Source organism: Macaca nemestrina, chromosome 3, assembly GCF_043159975.1.
Source record: "Macaca nemestrina isolate mMacNem1 chromosome 3, mMacNem.hap1, whole genome shotgun sequence".
Lineage (NCBI taxonomy): Eukaryota > Metazoa > Chordata > Mammalia > Primates > Cercopithecidae > Macaca > Macaca nemestrina.
The window spans coordinates 8587114-8602206 of record NC_092127.1 but is presented as its reverse complement, the minus strand read 5'-3'; the positions used below and the strand labels follow the sequence as shown (position 1 = coordinate 8602206).

General features: G+C 40.9%; 1 protein-coding gene and 1 long non-coding RNA gene across 15 annotated transcripts in view; one reads left to right on the top strand and one right to left on the bottom strand.

Annotated features, from left to right (window-relative positions):
* The window catches only part of LOC105466614 (teneurin transmembrane protein 3), a 2765046-nt gene that overhangs the window by 1101255 nt on the left and 1648698 nt on the right, over positions 1–15093 (top strand). The gene's annotated exons all lie outside the window — the stretch shown is intronic.
* Positions 1–15093, bottom strand: part of LOC139362270 (uncharacterized) — a 93345-nt gene that overhangs the window by 77713 nt on the left and 539 nt on the right. The window contains exon 2 of the long non-coding RNA XR_011620775.1: positions 12191–12317. This is a non-coding gene — a long non-coding RNA (uncharacterized lncRNA). The remainder of the gene's footprint in view (positions 1–12190; positions 12318–15093) is intronic.

Sequence of the window (15093 nt, the reverse complement as noted above, 5' to 3'; positions counted from 1 at the left end):
TTGCACCCAGCTTGTCAAAGTGCGGAATCTGTTTTCCATCTTTCTTTATTCCTACCTTCACCCAATCCCCACCATTCTTTCATCCAGGTCTCCTCCTTGAAATGAAATAGGCTGTTAGTAGACTGCAGTTGGTAGCACCCAACTGCAGATAATGAGCAATGAGACAGAAATGTCTTAGGCTCTTGTTCTTTCTCCCACCTTCTTCCTCAGCGACAAGGTCTGCAGACTTTCATGGGTAAATTCTGTTATAGGGAGAGCGAGGAGGCCAGATAATTGCCCAAGCTGCCTCTTCCATAGATTGATATTAGGGACCTTGTCCTCAGCATTGCACACCTGGAGACCTGCTAACTTACCCAGTATCAGATGGAGGATTTATGCACACAACTATGAGTGTGGGGCATTCCCAGGAAGTGAATCGTTTACACCAGAAGATTCACACACAGGACATCAGCAAATATTATCCCAATTACTTTTGTACCAACCTAATACTAATCAACCTCAGAGATGAATTTTAGCATCCCCATTTTACAGATGACAAAAATGAAAGGACAGAGAGTTCAAGGGATTTATACAAGATGTACAGCTACAAGGAGGCAGAGACCAAATGTGCATGTGAATTAAAATCTCAAATGACTAATGTAGAAATTGAAAGAGGATTGAATAAAATTGAGCTCTTCTTTTCCAACAATCACCCTTCTGGTAAAAAGGTACCAGAGTTTGTGACCCATATGGATCTTACTTCAGAAAAGATTTATTGGGAAGAAGGATATTTTGTCCAGGTTTCGGATTAGGCCAGTGATCTAAATGGGCTGACAAGAAGTAGTGACAATAATCACATCTGCTGGACAGAGCACCTCTAAGGGCATGAAACCTGGGCAGTTGCTGGACTTACAGGGGCCCTGTGCTTGGCTTAATGCTGTGCTGTCACTGTCTTGAAATTCTTAATAATTTTTGAACAAGAGACCCTATATTTTCTTATTGTACAGGGTGCTGCGAATTATGTAGCTGGTTCTGCGGAGGGTATTTTTCTCTTTTGACCATTGCTGGATAAACATAGATACTTCCTGTTCCTCCTTGACTCACTCTGGAACCTTTCAGACAGCCCCCAGAAAATTCCATTAGCAAGTTATTTCCTCAGACAGATCAGCTGGAATGCAACAATTAGGTTGTAGCTTACATTGCTGTTTTTGAAATAGCTGCTCCCTTTTTGCAATTGACAAATCCACCTTGAGCACCCACTATGTGCCAGGCACTTGCCAAGTCGGAGGTGGTTTTCCAGTTGTTACTAGCACTGCTTTCTTCATCCTTCTGTAATGGAAGAGAAGCTCTCATAGCTTACTACTCTAAGCCATGCTATGCTCCTACTAGATTTCCCTCTCAGAGAATGACCTTTCCTGATCTTGTTCCTCAGCGCTGAAGACATCCTATTAATTCCCCTTTGCACTGCCTACAATTACTACCAACGGCAGCTATTGCGCAGCCATCTGAGAAATGAACCCCCATGGAAATTGCCATCCTTGCCCAAGGCTAACAGAGTTCTCTGGCAGGTCCTGGTGGACTTGTGAAATATTAAATATGTTCCATATTCTTTGTACATTAAAAAGTCAAATCTGAGAAATCTCCTTATGCATTAAGTATCTGTGTCTACATGATATTACACTCAGCACTGTCGGAAGAGATTTAGTTACAGTCTTATTTCTGTAGAATCATCAAAAGTAGACCATGTACCTAAACAAATCTGAATGTAAAGACAGTGTTTATAAGGGCAAAAGATGCAGACAACTGAGTCATGCAAAACATTGGTCAATGTAACGTGGTGTCCATTTCAAGAACAAGTGCATTAGCAGAGCAGTGAGGAGTGAGAGAGCCTTAAGTGGCTAATGCTCACACCGGATGGTGCAGAGGGAAGCTATTAGACCTTTTCCAAATAGTTCTGGAAGACTGTGTACAGGAGCTGGGATGTCATGAGCTATTTGGATGATAGAAGAGAGATAGCTTGGCAGACAGAAAGAGAGAGCATTCCAAGAATATGGCACAGTTTGGAAAAGGCTTGTGTGGAATGACTAGGTGATGGAGATATTAAGCCAATTGGCTTGAACTGAGTGGGGGCTCCTTCCAAGGAAGGATTTCAAATTTGATTCAAAACAAAATAATGGCTTTCTGTAGCATTATGATGACAACTAACAATATATTTTTGAATCCAGTGTGTGCTACACAAATCCAGACTCAGGTCATGGAGTTCTTAGAGAAAGAAGTCTCCCGAGTAATGATGGGGGAATAAGACATGGCAATTAACAGCATCAGCTACCCTCAGGCGTAAGCATGGCTGCCCCCACCCAGTTCACATACTCCACTCCATAGAGCCCAAGAAGCAAATCGGCAGGACAGCTACTATAGAAGGAGAAAAGTTTGTCCTCATCCCATTGCTGGGAGGAAAGAGAAACAGGGCCCTGGTCTTGGCATCCCTGCTGCTGTCTTTGGTGTTGTGTTCATGAGCGCTGAAGTTCTGAACACAGAACTCAGGGACCCTGGGCCTTGGGAGGAAGGCCACTGTCTATACCTCCCTTGTGATTCACTTCAAAACCTAAGTAAGAACGTATTTATCGACTGCCATGCTTTTGAAAATTCTAAGAATATTTGCCACTTGGAAGAAGCTTATAAGCTAAATGAAGAGAGAACTCGTGTCCATTTGAGAAGTTACAGAAGGAAAATAAAATTAAGAACTGTCACAAAGAGACACTCTTGCCCGTAAAATGATGGGATCTGACAAGGGTGGAGGAAGGCGGTATTACTTTAGGTTGGAAAGACCATTAGGCGGAGTTAGGAGACGGGTGTGTCTTCAAGAATGAGTCAAATTTAAATAACCAGGTAGGGCAGAGCATTGTGGGAAGGGCAGAGCATTGTGGGAAGGCACAAAACCTCGGAGGAAAAACATGGTGGCCAGAAAGGCGGGTCAAGATGGAAGGGCACCGCCATGTTGTCCAAAGCAGAAGGGCCTAGAGGACGTCAGAGGGAGAGGAGGCAGGAGACGAGGTGAGGGCCTCATCAATGACAGGAAATTGAGCTCATTTCCTCTGTTGTTGCAAAGAATGACCTAATCGGAGATCAACACGTTTTGCCCAAGTTCCGGGTAAAAAAGTTTATATTTTGAAAACTTTCAATAAGTTATTTTTTCTCTTTCCTAATACAATGTTGAATTGCCAGTGCATAGCGGAGGTAAATCATCTACCCTCTATGATGATTTTGCTAGCACCATCTGAAGAGCTACCAGATAATTTGTCTTTGTGAAGGGCCGTAAGCATATTCTTGAGCTCCGCTACTGCTCCCGGAACAAGCACCTTGCGGAAGGGCTCTGGAGTGCAGCATTTGGCACGTCCCGCTGCTCCGGCCATCTGCTGCACCTTACAACGTGGTCTGGCAATTCAGGAGATGGCACGGGCAGCCGGCGATATATCCATATGTTATTCTCCTCCTCCTTGCTTGAGAAACAGAACAGCCATCTTCAAGACACCACCAGGAATTCCAAGTCACGTGACTTCCTTTGTCTCCTGCAGACCAAAGATATCAACATTTATTTTAAAAGGGCAAAAACACACAGCCAGTCAGTCTGAACGAAAACCCTGTGAAGGTGTTACTACCTTACAAGTTAGCCTCAGAGTATGGGAGAGGGAATTCCCGCTCTCCTCACCCCCGGCAAAAAATGCCAACTAATGTTGAGCACCCTTGGGTGACTTGGGAGGAGTGGTTCCCGGGTATAGTAAGGGTTTCTGTGAAGTTATGATCAGCATCACTACTTTTTGTAGTTGTGTACAAGATTGCGTCACCTAAAGCCTTGAGAGTCAACATTGGTCCTTGGACCAGAAGATTCTGCGTCGCCTGGGAGCTTGTTAAAAATTCAGAATCTAAGACCCACTGAGATCCTCTGAATCAGAAGCTGTATTTTCACAATGCCCCCAAGTGATTCGCAGACACATTAAAGCTTGTAGTGTACTGATCTGGAAGAGGATCCTCGGAAAAACTTCTGCCCGTGTAGTTTTGAAGATTCTGGGAAAAATGATCTTGATGTAATGAATGAAGTAGGATAACTATGCCATCTAGGAATTTGTATAGAATGCTTACAGAGACTTTTTACTCATAAACTTATTCCCCCCAAAAAAGTTGTTTTTTGTTGTTGTTGTTGATAATAAGTGAGTCCATAGCATTTATCTTAGGAACGCACACCCGCAGGAGTAAAAGAACACCCCGGGGTTATGTTATCAGCCCCCCTCCCTCCTCAGGAAGCACTGATTGGAACTTCTCTGGAGCCTTGCTTCAGTCTGAGATCTGCACTGAGCTGACCACTTCTTGATTCAGGACCCTGAAACCTCTGCATATGGGTTTATTTAGAGGAGAGGCTGCAAGCGCTGAAGATGTACTTGTTAACCTTAGCAGCAGCTGCTGTGTGCTGTGGCCCCGTCCTCTAATCTGGATGTCAGGCCTGGGCACAGCACCCTCCGCGCTGGTGGCTGCCGTTTCTTCTGCTGGCCCAGTCTGCTGTGGACTCTATTAATGAAGGGTTTGAAAGCCCCTTTGACAGGGAACAGTCTCTTTCTGCTTGCAGTTTGAATGGAAAATGAAATCCCTATTTGCACAGCACCATGACACTTCGCGTAATATCATTTGCTGTCCCCCAGAAGGAGTATTTCTGGACAGCACTTCTTAAACACTTTATGCCCAATATCATGTGGGTTGCAGTCACTCACATGGAAAAGGACAGTTTAAAGCTTGAACAAGAACAACAAAAATGCCTCCTAGGCGTCCAAAATGTCCACCTAAGATTCAGCTTTTAAGGCAGAAAAATGACTAACAGAGACCATATTTTGAAATCATTAAAAATGGATGTGTTTAGCCAAGAAAATGAAAGAAGACGTAGGAAAAATTAATTCCATCTCTTATGGAGCGATTAAAAATAGAGAGAACAAATTGTCAGTTAATGAATCATACAGACTGGAGAGGTGATGTAGACAATAAAACGTGGATTATTCGGCATACTATTTTTAATTGAAATATATATAGGAAGAATGTTAGCATAAGTCATTTTCTACTAATATTGTTGCTAAAATGAAAAAACTAAGTGATTTGCTTTCTTTGAGTTGATCACACATGAGAGTCCTGAAGTACAACCCAAGGAGTACAACCGAAGGAATAAATCCCTCTAGATTCAAAGTTCACACTTGATGGTCTACAGGTAGAAGCATGAACACTGACTTTTTTTATACCATCTAATCATATATATATACGATTACCATCTAATCATATATACATAATATATTATATATATATAATGCCATCTAGGAATTTGTATAGAAGGCTTACAGAGATTTTTTACTCATAAACTTATTCCCCAAATAAAGTTTTTTTGGTTGTTGTTAATAATAAGTGAGTCCACAGTATTTATCCTAGGAATCCATACCCGCAGGAGTAAAAGGACACCCCGGGGTTATGTTATCAGCCCCCCTCCCTCCTCAGGAAGCACTGATTGGAACTTCTCTGGAGCCTTGCGTCAGTCTGAGATCTGCACTGAGCTGACCACTTCTTGATTCAGGACCCTGAAACCTCTGCATATGGGTTTATTTAGAGGAGAGGCTGCAAGCGCTGAAGATGTACTTGTTAACCTTAGCAGCAGCTGCTGTGTGCTGTGGCCCCGTCCTCTAATCTGGATATCAGGCCTGGACATGGCATCCTCCATGCTGGTGGCTGGATATACATATATATAATATGATAATATTATATATAACATATATATTGTATATAATATGTCATATAATATATAATATGTATAATATAACATATATGCAATATATGTTATATTGTATATATAATTACATACTTTATATTATATTTGTATATTTATATCTATAATCTATAATATATAATGTATATATTATATATTTATATATAAACTGTATATATAAAATATATAGTACATATAAATATATATTATATATAACAATATTAGTAGAAAATGACTTATGCTAACATTCTTCCTATATATATTTCAATTAAAAATAGTATGCTGAATAATCCACGTTTTATTATCTACATCACCTCTCCAGTCTGTATGATTCATTAACTGACAATTTGTTATCTCTATTTTTTTAGATATGTTATATATATTTGTATATATATATACACAAATATATTTTATATAATATGTGTTATAATATTTGTGTATATATATACAAATATATATATTTTAAGACAGGATCTTTCTCTGTCACCTAGGCTGTAGTGCAGTGGTGTGATCTTGGCTGACTACACCCTCCGCCTCCTGGGGTCAGGGGATCTTCTCACCTCAGCCTCCCAAGTAGCTGGGGCTACAGGCGCCCGCCACCATGCCCAGCTAATTTTTGTATTTTTTTGTAGAGATGGGGTTTCACCTTGTTGCCCAGGCTGTTCTCAAACTCCTGAGCTCAAGCCATCCACTTGCCTTGGCCTCCCAAAGTGCTGGGATTACAGGTGTTAGCCGCCATGCACAGCCCATTCATAATGTTTTTAAGCATTCTGTTTTCATAGCCTCCATAAAACAGGAAATTTATAAGTACATTTTTTGCTTATTTATTCAAATGACAAGTATTTATTGGGCACACACCCACCTCAGGCACTGTTTTGGGGCTATGAATTTGTAATCACTGAATAAAAACACATTCCCTACCCTCGCGGAGCTTACCTTTTTAGTAAAATATACATACAAATAAATAACCAGAAATATGATTGCCTTACAATTCTGACAGAGATAATTGGCAAAAGAAAAATTAGCTGCACACAAAAATATGTTAACATCTGGAGAATAATGAAATTATGAGCAACAAGCATCAATGAAATCATGCCAAAATCAAATGATGGCAGTTCTTGGTAGGCTTCCAGAATTAACTATTAAAAGAAGATATTAGCCTTAAACCTAGTGTGTCTTCTGTGATGGCTGTGTGTGTGGGGGGGTTATGTCAGGTTGCATTCATGGAGGATGGACAGATGCCAGGATATTTCACAGGAACCTGATTGTTCTTCCCTGCCAGGAAATCGCTGTAGCATGACAAGATCCCAAGGATCAAAGTGCCTGGAGACAAGAAGTCCTGGAGCAGGCTTGCCTTGCTTTCAGGTGATGCTGTAGAGCACCCAAATGCCCTGCAGTGGCCAGCACCCCTGAACGAGGACTGGACCCCGCATTTACATGGCTTGATTCTGTGACTCGAGCAAGTTACTAATGTCTCGGAACCTCAGTTTTCTCATTTGAAAACTGAAAATCATAATACCTCAACATAACATTAGTGAAAAGAATAAATGATATCACATACATATATACACACACACACGTATAGTCAATATGTACAATGCTTGCTGCACAGTTAAGTGTGCAACAAACGTTCGTACCCTGCTCCCATCTTATAACTTCTCAACAATAAGGTTTATAAAGGCCACACATATTTGACAAGACAATCCAAACTTTCACACTTCACCTTTCGAGCACTTTTGCCCATTAGACCATACCCCTCTAAGCTGCGTTTCTTGTGCATATTTGGGATTCGGTTCCTGAAATGATTAACAATCATTCCAAATACCACTTGCTTGCTCTTGCCAGCCACCAGTTCCATTTCATCAACACACCCATACTTAGCTATACAGCAGTTCCTGTTTGTAAAATTACTTGAAGATTGAGTTAGATTTTTGTCCTTATTTAAGAAGTAGGAGTGGAAAGCTGAAATAAGAAAGCAGAGACTAGCAACAGGAATGTCTGTTTTTATAAGCACAACACAATAAACAGAAATGTTTAGGTGTGTTTCTAGCAGGAAACTCTGAGTCAGCCTCTCATTGGACTAATGAGGGCTCAATGTGAATTACAGGTTAGGTGGAACTACATTGGAGAGAATATACGAGATACTAGATCAATATTGGAGTTAGATCTAAAAGTGAGATCAAATTAGGAAATAAGTGTGTGTGTGTGTGTGTCCATATTGGAATTAGATTTAAAGGAGAGATCGAATTGGGAAATAAATCTACTTGTACATGTGCCTCTGTGTGTGTGTGTGTGTGTGTGTGTGTGTGTGTGTGTGTGTGTGTTTAACTTTACTGAAAAAGAGCTCCCTTTCTAGTCTGTGAATCTATTCATCTATTGTTTATCTTTCATGTATGTATTCTAGAAAGCATTACATGTGGAACTGTGGACTTGCCTCTATCTAGTTGCCTTTTTTACTTGTTTATTTCCAGCCTCCTGCAAAAAGGAGGTGATGAAGTAGCAATTTCTCTAATCTCAGTATTCTCCTCTAAGCAATCTGACCAGGAGACTACAAATATTTGTTGGTCACCTACTATGTTCCAGGCATCATGTCCCCAAGGGTATGTCCCCTGCTAGAGTTAGCAGAAAGATCTGGCATGGATTCAAACAGATTGAAAAATGAGTAAGACAGGAGACTACTGGATCTGCAAATCTGATGAGAAAGCTTCCTTGTTAAGCACTTCAGCCTAATTCTCTCTCAAAATGTGTATGGGCTTAGACTTTCATAGCAGCATACGTAAAGGAACCAAGGCTCTGCTTCTCAAGGTAAAGCCGTGCGACTCTGTGTACACTGGCAGGGACTGCGAACCTTGGAAGGGAAGCGTGGCCCAGTTCCGCTGGAGACTCAGGCTGTTTCTAGTTGCCAGGGATAAACCCCTTTCCAGCTCCAGAAAGCCGACACTGGGACAGGCTTCTCCTCTACAGCTGGGACCTAAATTAGATCCTTCTATACTCCAGCTACTTGATCCTCAAATCTTTAAGTCTCGGCCACCCTTAGACATTCTCCTTCTGCCCTTTTCTATATGTCCTTTGAATATTTGCATACTGATTTCTTTTTTTTAAAAAAGTGCAAAGAGAGAAAAACTTTATTTCTAAAATGTTTTTCTACTTTTATTTTAGGTTCAATGGGTACACATGCAGGTTTGGTGTATTGGTCTGTTTTCATGCTGCTATAAAGAACTACCTGAGACTGGGTAATTTATAAAGGAAAGAGGTTTAATTGACTCACAGTTCTGCATGGCTGGGGAAGCCTCAGGAAACTTACAATCATGGTGGAAGGTGAAGAAGCAGCAAGCACTTTCTTCACAAGGTGGCAGGAGTGAGAGAGCGTGAAAGGGGAAGAACCCCTTATGAAACCATCACATCTCATGAGAACTCACTATCATGAGAACAGCATGGGGGAAACTGCTATGATCCGATCACCTCCCACCAGGTCCCACCCTTGGCACTTGAGGATTACAATTGGAGATGAGATTTGGGTGGGGACAAAGCCAAACCGTATCACGTGGTGCATTGCATGCTGCTGAGGCTTGGTGTACAAAATGACCTTGTTACTAAGGTAGTGAGCATAGTGCCCAATGGGTAGCCTTCCAACCCTCTCCTTCCTCCCCTCTCAAGCAGTACCCAGGATCTATTGTTCCCATCTTTGTGTCTAGGAGTACCCAGTGCTTAGCTCCCACTTATAAGTGAGAACCTGTGCTAATTGGTTTTCTGTTCCTGCATTAGTTTGCTCAGGATAATGGTTTCCAGCTGCATCCATGTTGCTGCAAATGACATTTCATTCTTTTTTATGGCTATGCAGTATTTGATGATGTTTGTGTACCATTTCTTAATGATACTTCAAACTTGGTAGGCTAAGACTAAAATTTTATTGTTAGAGCTGAAATCGTGGGTTACTGCAGCTAAATGGGTCTCAGACTCTAATTCTCCATTCTTTTGTGTGTGAATAAACTGAAGTCAAGAGTGAGGGTCAGAGAGAAGAGTGAATGAATAAATGGCACAAACCTCCTTAGCAGCACAGGTCGGGCTATAATGTTCTGACCCCAAATTCATTGTTCATCGGGTCTTCTTTGCTGCATCAGTTAACGACATCACCAAAATCTCCACTCACCTTTGGTTGCAAATGTCTTCCCATTTCCTACTGTATATCCAAGAAGTTAACAAATCCTCTCAAACCTCCAACATACTTTGTTCAATCTTTGCTTTTTATGATTTTTGTCAACAGCCAAGGGCTTAGTCCATCCTTTCTTTATCTCTCCCCTGAGCTGTTATGACAGCAACTCAGCTGGCTTCTATGTAGTCATCCTCTCTTCTGAAACTCCAGCCAATGAACTGGAACTAGAGCTATCTTCCTGAGATCAGACGGTGTCACTATCCTGTTCTAAACTGTCCATGCCATACCTCCACATGCAGGAAAAACACCCAGACTCCATAGTGTGGCCTCCTCTCTCACCCAGTGTTTCCACTCCTCCAAGGACACCTCTCCTTTTGTCATCTAACACCATTGCTCTAGGTGCTGTTCTTCATGCTAGCATATCTTGACCTTTCCACCAGTAATTTTTTTTCTGAAAAAAATTCAATTTACTGGAAGCACTGCTCCTTCTAGGACATCTACTGTCAAAGTTCTGTTCAAAGTTTAGGACCAGTTTGGTCTCATCTCCTCTAAGAAGCCTTCCTTAGCCATCCTAGTAGGATGGCTAGTAGTATCAGAAGTAACATCAGAAGACATTTATCCCATCTCTGTCTCCAACTCCTATGCTTCCTTTTTCTATAGAACACAGGAAACATCAGATTTTGCTCCCACCACTCCCCAGGCCCTTCTAAGCCAAGTCTCTAATAGCCATTTCTTTGCAAAATGGATTCTGCAACCCACAATTCTCGTCTTACTCACTTTATGAGCAACGTTCGACACAGGTCGTCAATTTCTCCTTCTCTCAATATTTTCTGCACTTGGCATTTTGAGTGCCACTCATTCATGATTTTCCCCCTCCTACCTCATAGCCTCTTCTTCCCAGTCTACTTTGCTATTTCTTCCTCATCTCCCTGATATCTACACTGTAGATTGTCCCAGAGCTCAATCCATGGATTCCTTCTCTGTATTGCATGACTTTACAGGTGACAGTGTCCAGTTTCATGGCTAAATTACATTTAAATTTGATGAGAACCAACATTACAGCTGTAGTCTGAAACTCTTTCCTGAACTCCAGATTCTTATATCCAGTGGCCTACCTGACATATCCGATTGGCAGGCCAGTCGGTATCTCTTTGGCTGTTCTCACTCACATCCCAAATCCTTGTCACCAGCCAGTTCTGTTGCCCCTCCCTTCAAAATGAATCTAACACTCTACCACTGCTAAACATTGCCATCACTACCTCGCTGGCCCAAGCTACCATCAACTTTTGCCTGAATTGCAATAGCATTTTAATTAGAGGTTTTCCTTCTTTGTTTGCATTTCTACAGTCTATTTCACCGTAGCCAGAGGGATACCTTTAAAACGTAGGTGTTATGGTTTGCATCTCTCCCCAGAAGCCCATGTGTTGCATGACTCTCTTACTTTTTCCTCCGTCATCTTCTTGGAGAGTCCCTACCACTGAAGCCTTTTCTGAGCACCCATAAAAAATAGCAACCCCACTCCTTAAGCTCCCTAATTCCCTACCTACCTGGCTTTATTTTTCTCCATAGAGTTGTCAAGTTACCACCATTTGACATTTTTAATCTCTCTATCATCTATCTCTATCTCTTATCTATCATCCACCTCTCTCATCTCTGTTTCATCTAATTATCTATTATCTATCATCTATCTGTCTCTTATTTATCTTTCATTATTTATTTTCTACCGATATAACTATCATCTATAAATCACCCATCTCTCACGTCTATGTATGTATGTATGTATGTGTCTATCTATCTATCTCTCTCTCTCTTTCTCTGTTAGCTTGTGTACTGTCTGTCTCTCCCTGTGAAAATGTCAAATCCACGAAGACAGTGTTCTTGTCCATTGCTATATGCCTGATATTTAGAACAGTGTCTGGTAAACAATAGGTGATCAATAAATATTTATTGAAAGAATGACTAAATAGATACTTGAAATCAAAATCTGGTTACCAGCCTTGCCACAGACACTGTCCTGTGACAGGTCCCCCCTGCGCCCACCAAGTCTTGCAGTGGGGAGTCCAGTTGTGAAGCACACATGACGAAGGACCCTCTGAGGAAAATCTGTGGGGCTCTAATGGCACACAGTGTGGCTCGGCCTGTTTCTTGTAGTAATAAACATAGAAAGCCCTTGAGAACGCGAGGCTATCAGATGGTGTGGTATAAAAGAAAGAACAATGCACCAGCAAGCAGAAGATACGTATTTGGATTCTGAGTCTTATTACCTGTGGAGTCCGGAGCAAGTTGCTAATCCTATTTGACCTCCATTTCTTATCTGTACAGTAACAGTGATGGATTCGCTTGTCTGAGATCCTTTCCACACCTTCGATTTCTGTTAATTTCTGTGGGTGTCTGAGGAAAGATGGAGACAGGAAGGGAGGTAAAAGGGAGGAAGACAGTCTTTTGATTATTCATATACCTGCTAAGAGATAGAAAGAAGGAGATAACTTGTAGTATAAAGAACATTGCATAGAAGAGATCATTTTGGCATGACTGTACTACATAGAACTTAGTTTTATAGTTGGGCATCTAAGCATTCTAAAAGAATACTTGATTTACACTAAGTTCCACATTTTCTGTGTTTTGGGCCCTGATGCTTACACCTGTTGTCCAGACCTGGAGCTCTGTTTTCTATACATCATAGTTGGAACTTGGGGTCTTTACAGGCCATATTGAATGTAATTATTCATTTGTAGGTAATTACTAAAATAAAAACTGATCTGAGTTTCCTTAAAATGACACAATACCTTTCTCCTCTAAACATTTTAATATATTATTTGAACAAGATTTATTCATTTTTGTATTACCACTTGTGGAGATTTTAATTTAGTGATTAGTAAAATTATTTAAGAAATACAAACCCATGCTCAGTAATATTTTCCAATATGTTGAAATATTTCAACATACTGAAGATGGTGGGTTGCTTTTTTATTATGTCTTTGAAATTTAATATAAAGATATGATGTTCCATGCCAAGTGTGCGTTGCATTTCAGTTTATTTTAAATGAGTTCTCATGAAAGGTCGCACTCTTTATGACCATAGAAAGTTCATCATTATACTTAACTAGCCATTCTGTGCACAGTGTTCTATCAGGCAAAAACAAACAAAAGAAACACTTGATGTTTTACTAAGGCAGAATATGAATTGCTAACTGTACCTAAATGGAACATGACATTGTGTTTCTTTATTCTTATTTTTATTTTTATTTTTATTTTTTTGAGACGGAGTCTCGCTCTGTCACCCAGGCTGGAGTGCGGTGACGTGATCTCGGCTCACTGCAAGCTCCGCCTCCCGGGTTCACACCTTTCTTCTGCCTCAGCCTCCTGAGTAGCTGGGACTACAGGTGCCCACCACCACGCCTGGCTAATTTTTTGTGTTTTTAGTAGAGACAGGGTTTCACCGTGTTAGCCAGGATGGTCTCGATCTCCTGACCTCTTGATCTGCCCGCCTCGGCCTCCCAAAGTGCTGGAATTACAGGCATGAGCCACCATGCCTGGCTGGCATTGTTTCTTAAAAGCACAACCCCTTACGGTGTCAAGCCAGCAGCTCAAAACTATGTTCCGATTAATTGAGGACACTGCCGAGGAGGTCAAAGATCCCATAAAAAGTTAGTAAAGACATTAGATTTTAGACAATCAAAATAATCTGGAGAAATGATCTGTGGTCATAATGATTACCTCCAGGGCTGAAGAGAGCACTCAAGAAGATAATTACTGGGCACAGTGGCTCACGCCTGTAATCCCAACCCTATGGGAGGCCGAGGCGGGTGGATCACCTGAGGTCAGGAGTTCGAGATCAGCCTGGCCAACAGGGAGAAACCCTGTCTCTACTAAAAATACAAAAATTAGCTTGGCATGGAGACGTGTGTCTGTAGTTGCAGCTACTCAGGAGGCAGAGATTGCAATGAGCCAAGATCATGCCACTGCACTCCCACCTGGGTGATACAATGACACTCTTTCAAAAAAAAAAAAAAAAAAAGGAAGGAATAAACTAAAGTTTAAATTGTCATGTATAAAGCATCTCACCCAGTCTAGTTACAGAGAAGAATTTAGACTTGTAAAATCTACCACAACATTTCGTTCTTTATCTGTAGGAAATATTTCTTTTTTCAGAAGCCAGCTAAATGGGAGTTTCAGATGGTATGTTTCTGTTGGTTATCTTCTGAAATTGGAAAACAGAGATTGTAGTTCTTTTTTCAGTTGCTTTAAAGTGAACCCACATGCAACTACAGCCATTCCATTTAAATGAAAGCTGAACCATTCAACACACCATAGTAAAGGTAATACCTAAAGTACATTCAGCAAAATGTGGATGGAATATGAGACACGTGGCTGAAACTACTATTAATACCTTGAGGTTTAAAATTGCTGAATGGATAAGCTCCATTGCTGTGGTTCACTAAAGGACAGAGACCTGTATTTGAACCGAGGGCTCATTTCTCTTGACCTAAATGTGTCATGGTAACAAACAACTTGCAGGCAAGTGGTAAATCATAGTCATTAAACAAACAAATCATTGCAGACTGTCACTCCTACTTTGAAGAACTGAAGCCATCTTCAGTATTATATAGCCAAAAAGCATCCATCCCTTTGAAAAACTGCACAGGCTCCCCGCTTCCAAGTCATCTATTTCTCAGAGGCTTTACTTTTACAGGTGATTTTAAAATTTTTTGTAAAATGTATGTTTTTATTCTGTGCTACTCTGCCTCTCTTTTCTACCACCTAATTCTTAGATTATAATCAGTTTCAAAAGTACACTAAAAACACCATCACAGATTTTCACTCCATCTTCAGGAATCTGGTGTTGCCACCCATTTTCCCAGGGGCAATGTCATGCAAAATGCCTTCTGCTTCAGTTTGTTTCTCTATTTCTGTTCCGAGTGACCTGCCCTCACTATGGAAAGTGGCAGTCCCCCACTGCTTATGATTATTGAGGTTCTTTGTGGCAGGGCTCACAATCTCAGATAAACTGTGCCCCTCAATTATAAGGGCTAGCTGAATATGATCCTTGCCTTACAAGTACCTTATTTTCCAATATGCAGTGTCTACATTCAATTATCAGACATTATTGGAAACACAAAGGTCACTACTTACATCTCAAAAGCTCTTAAAGCAAACATGTTATTGC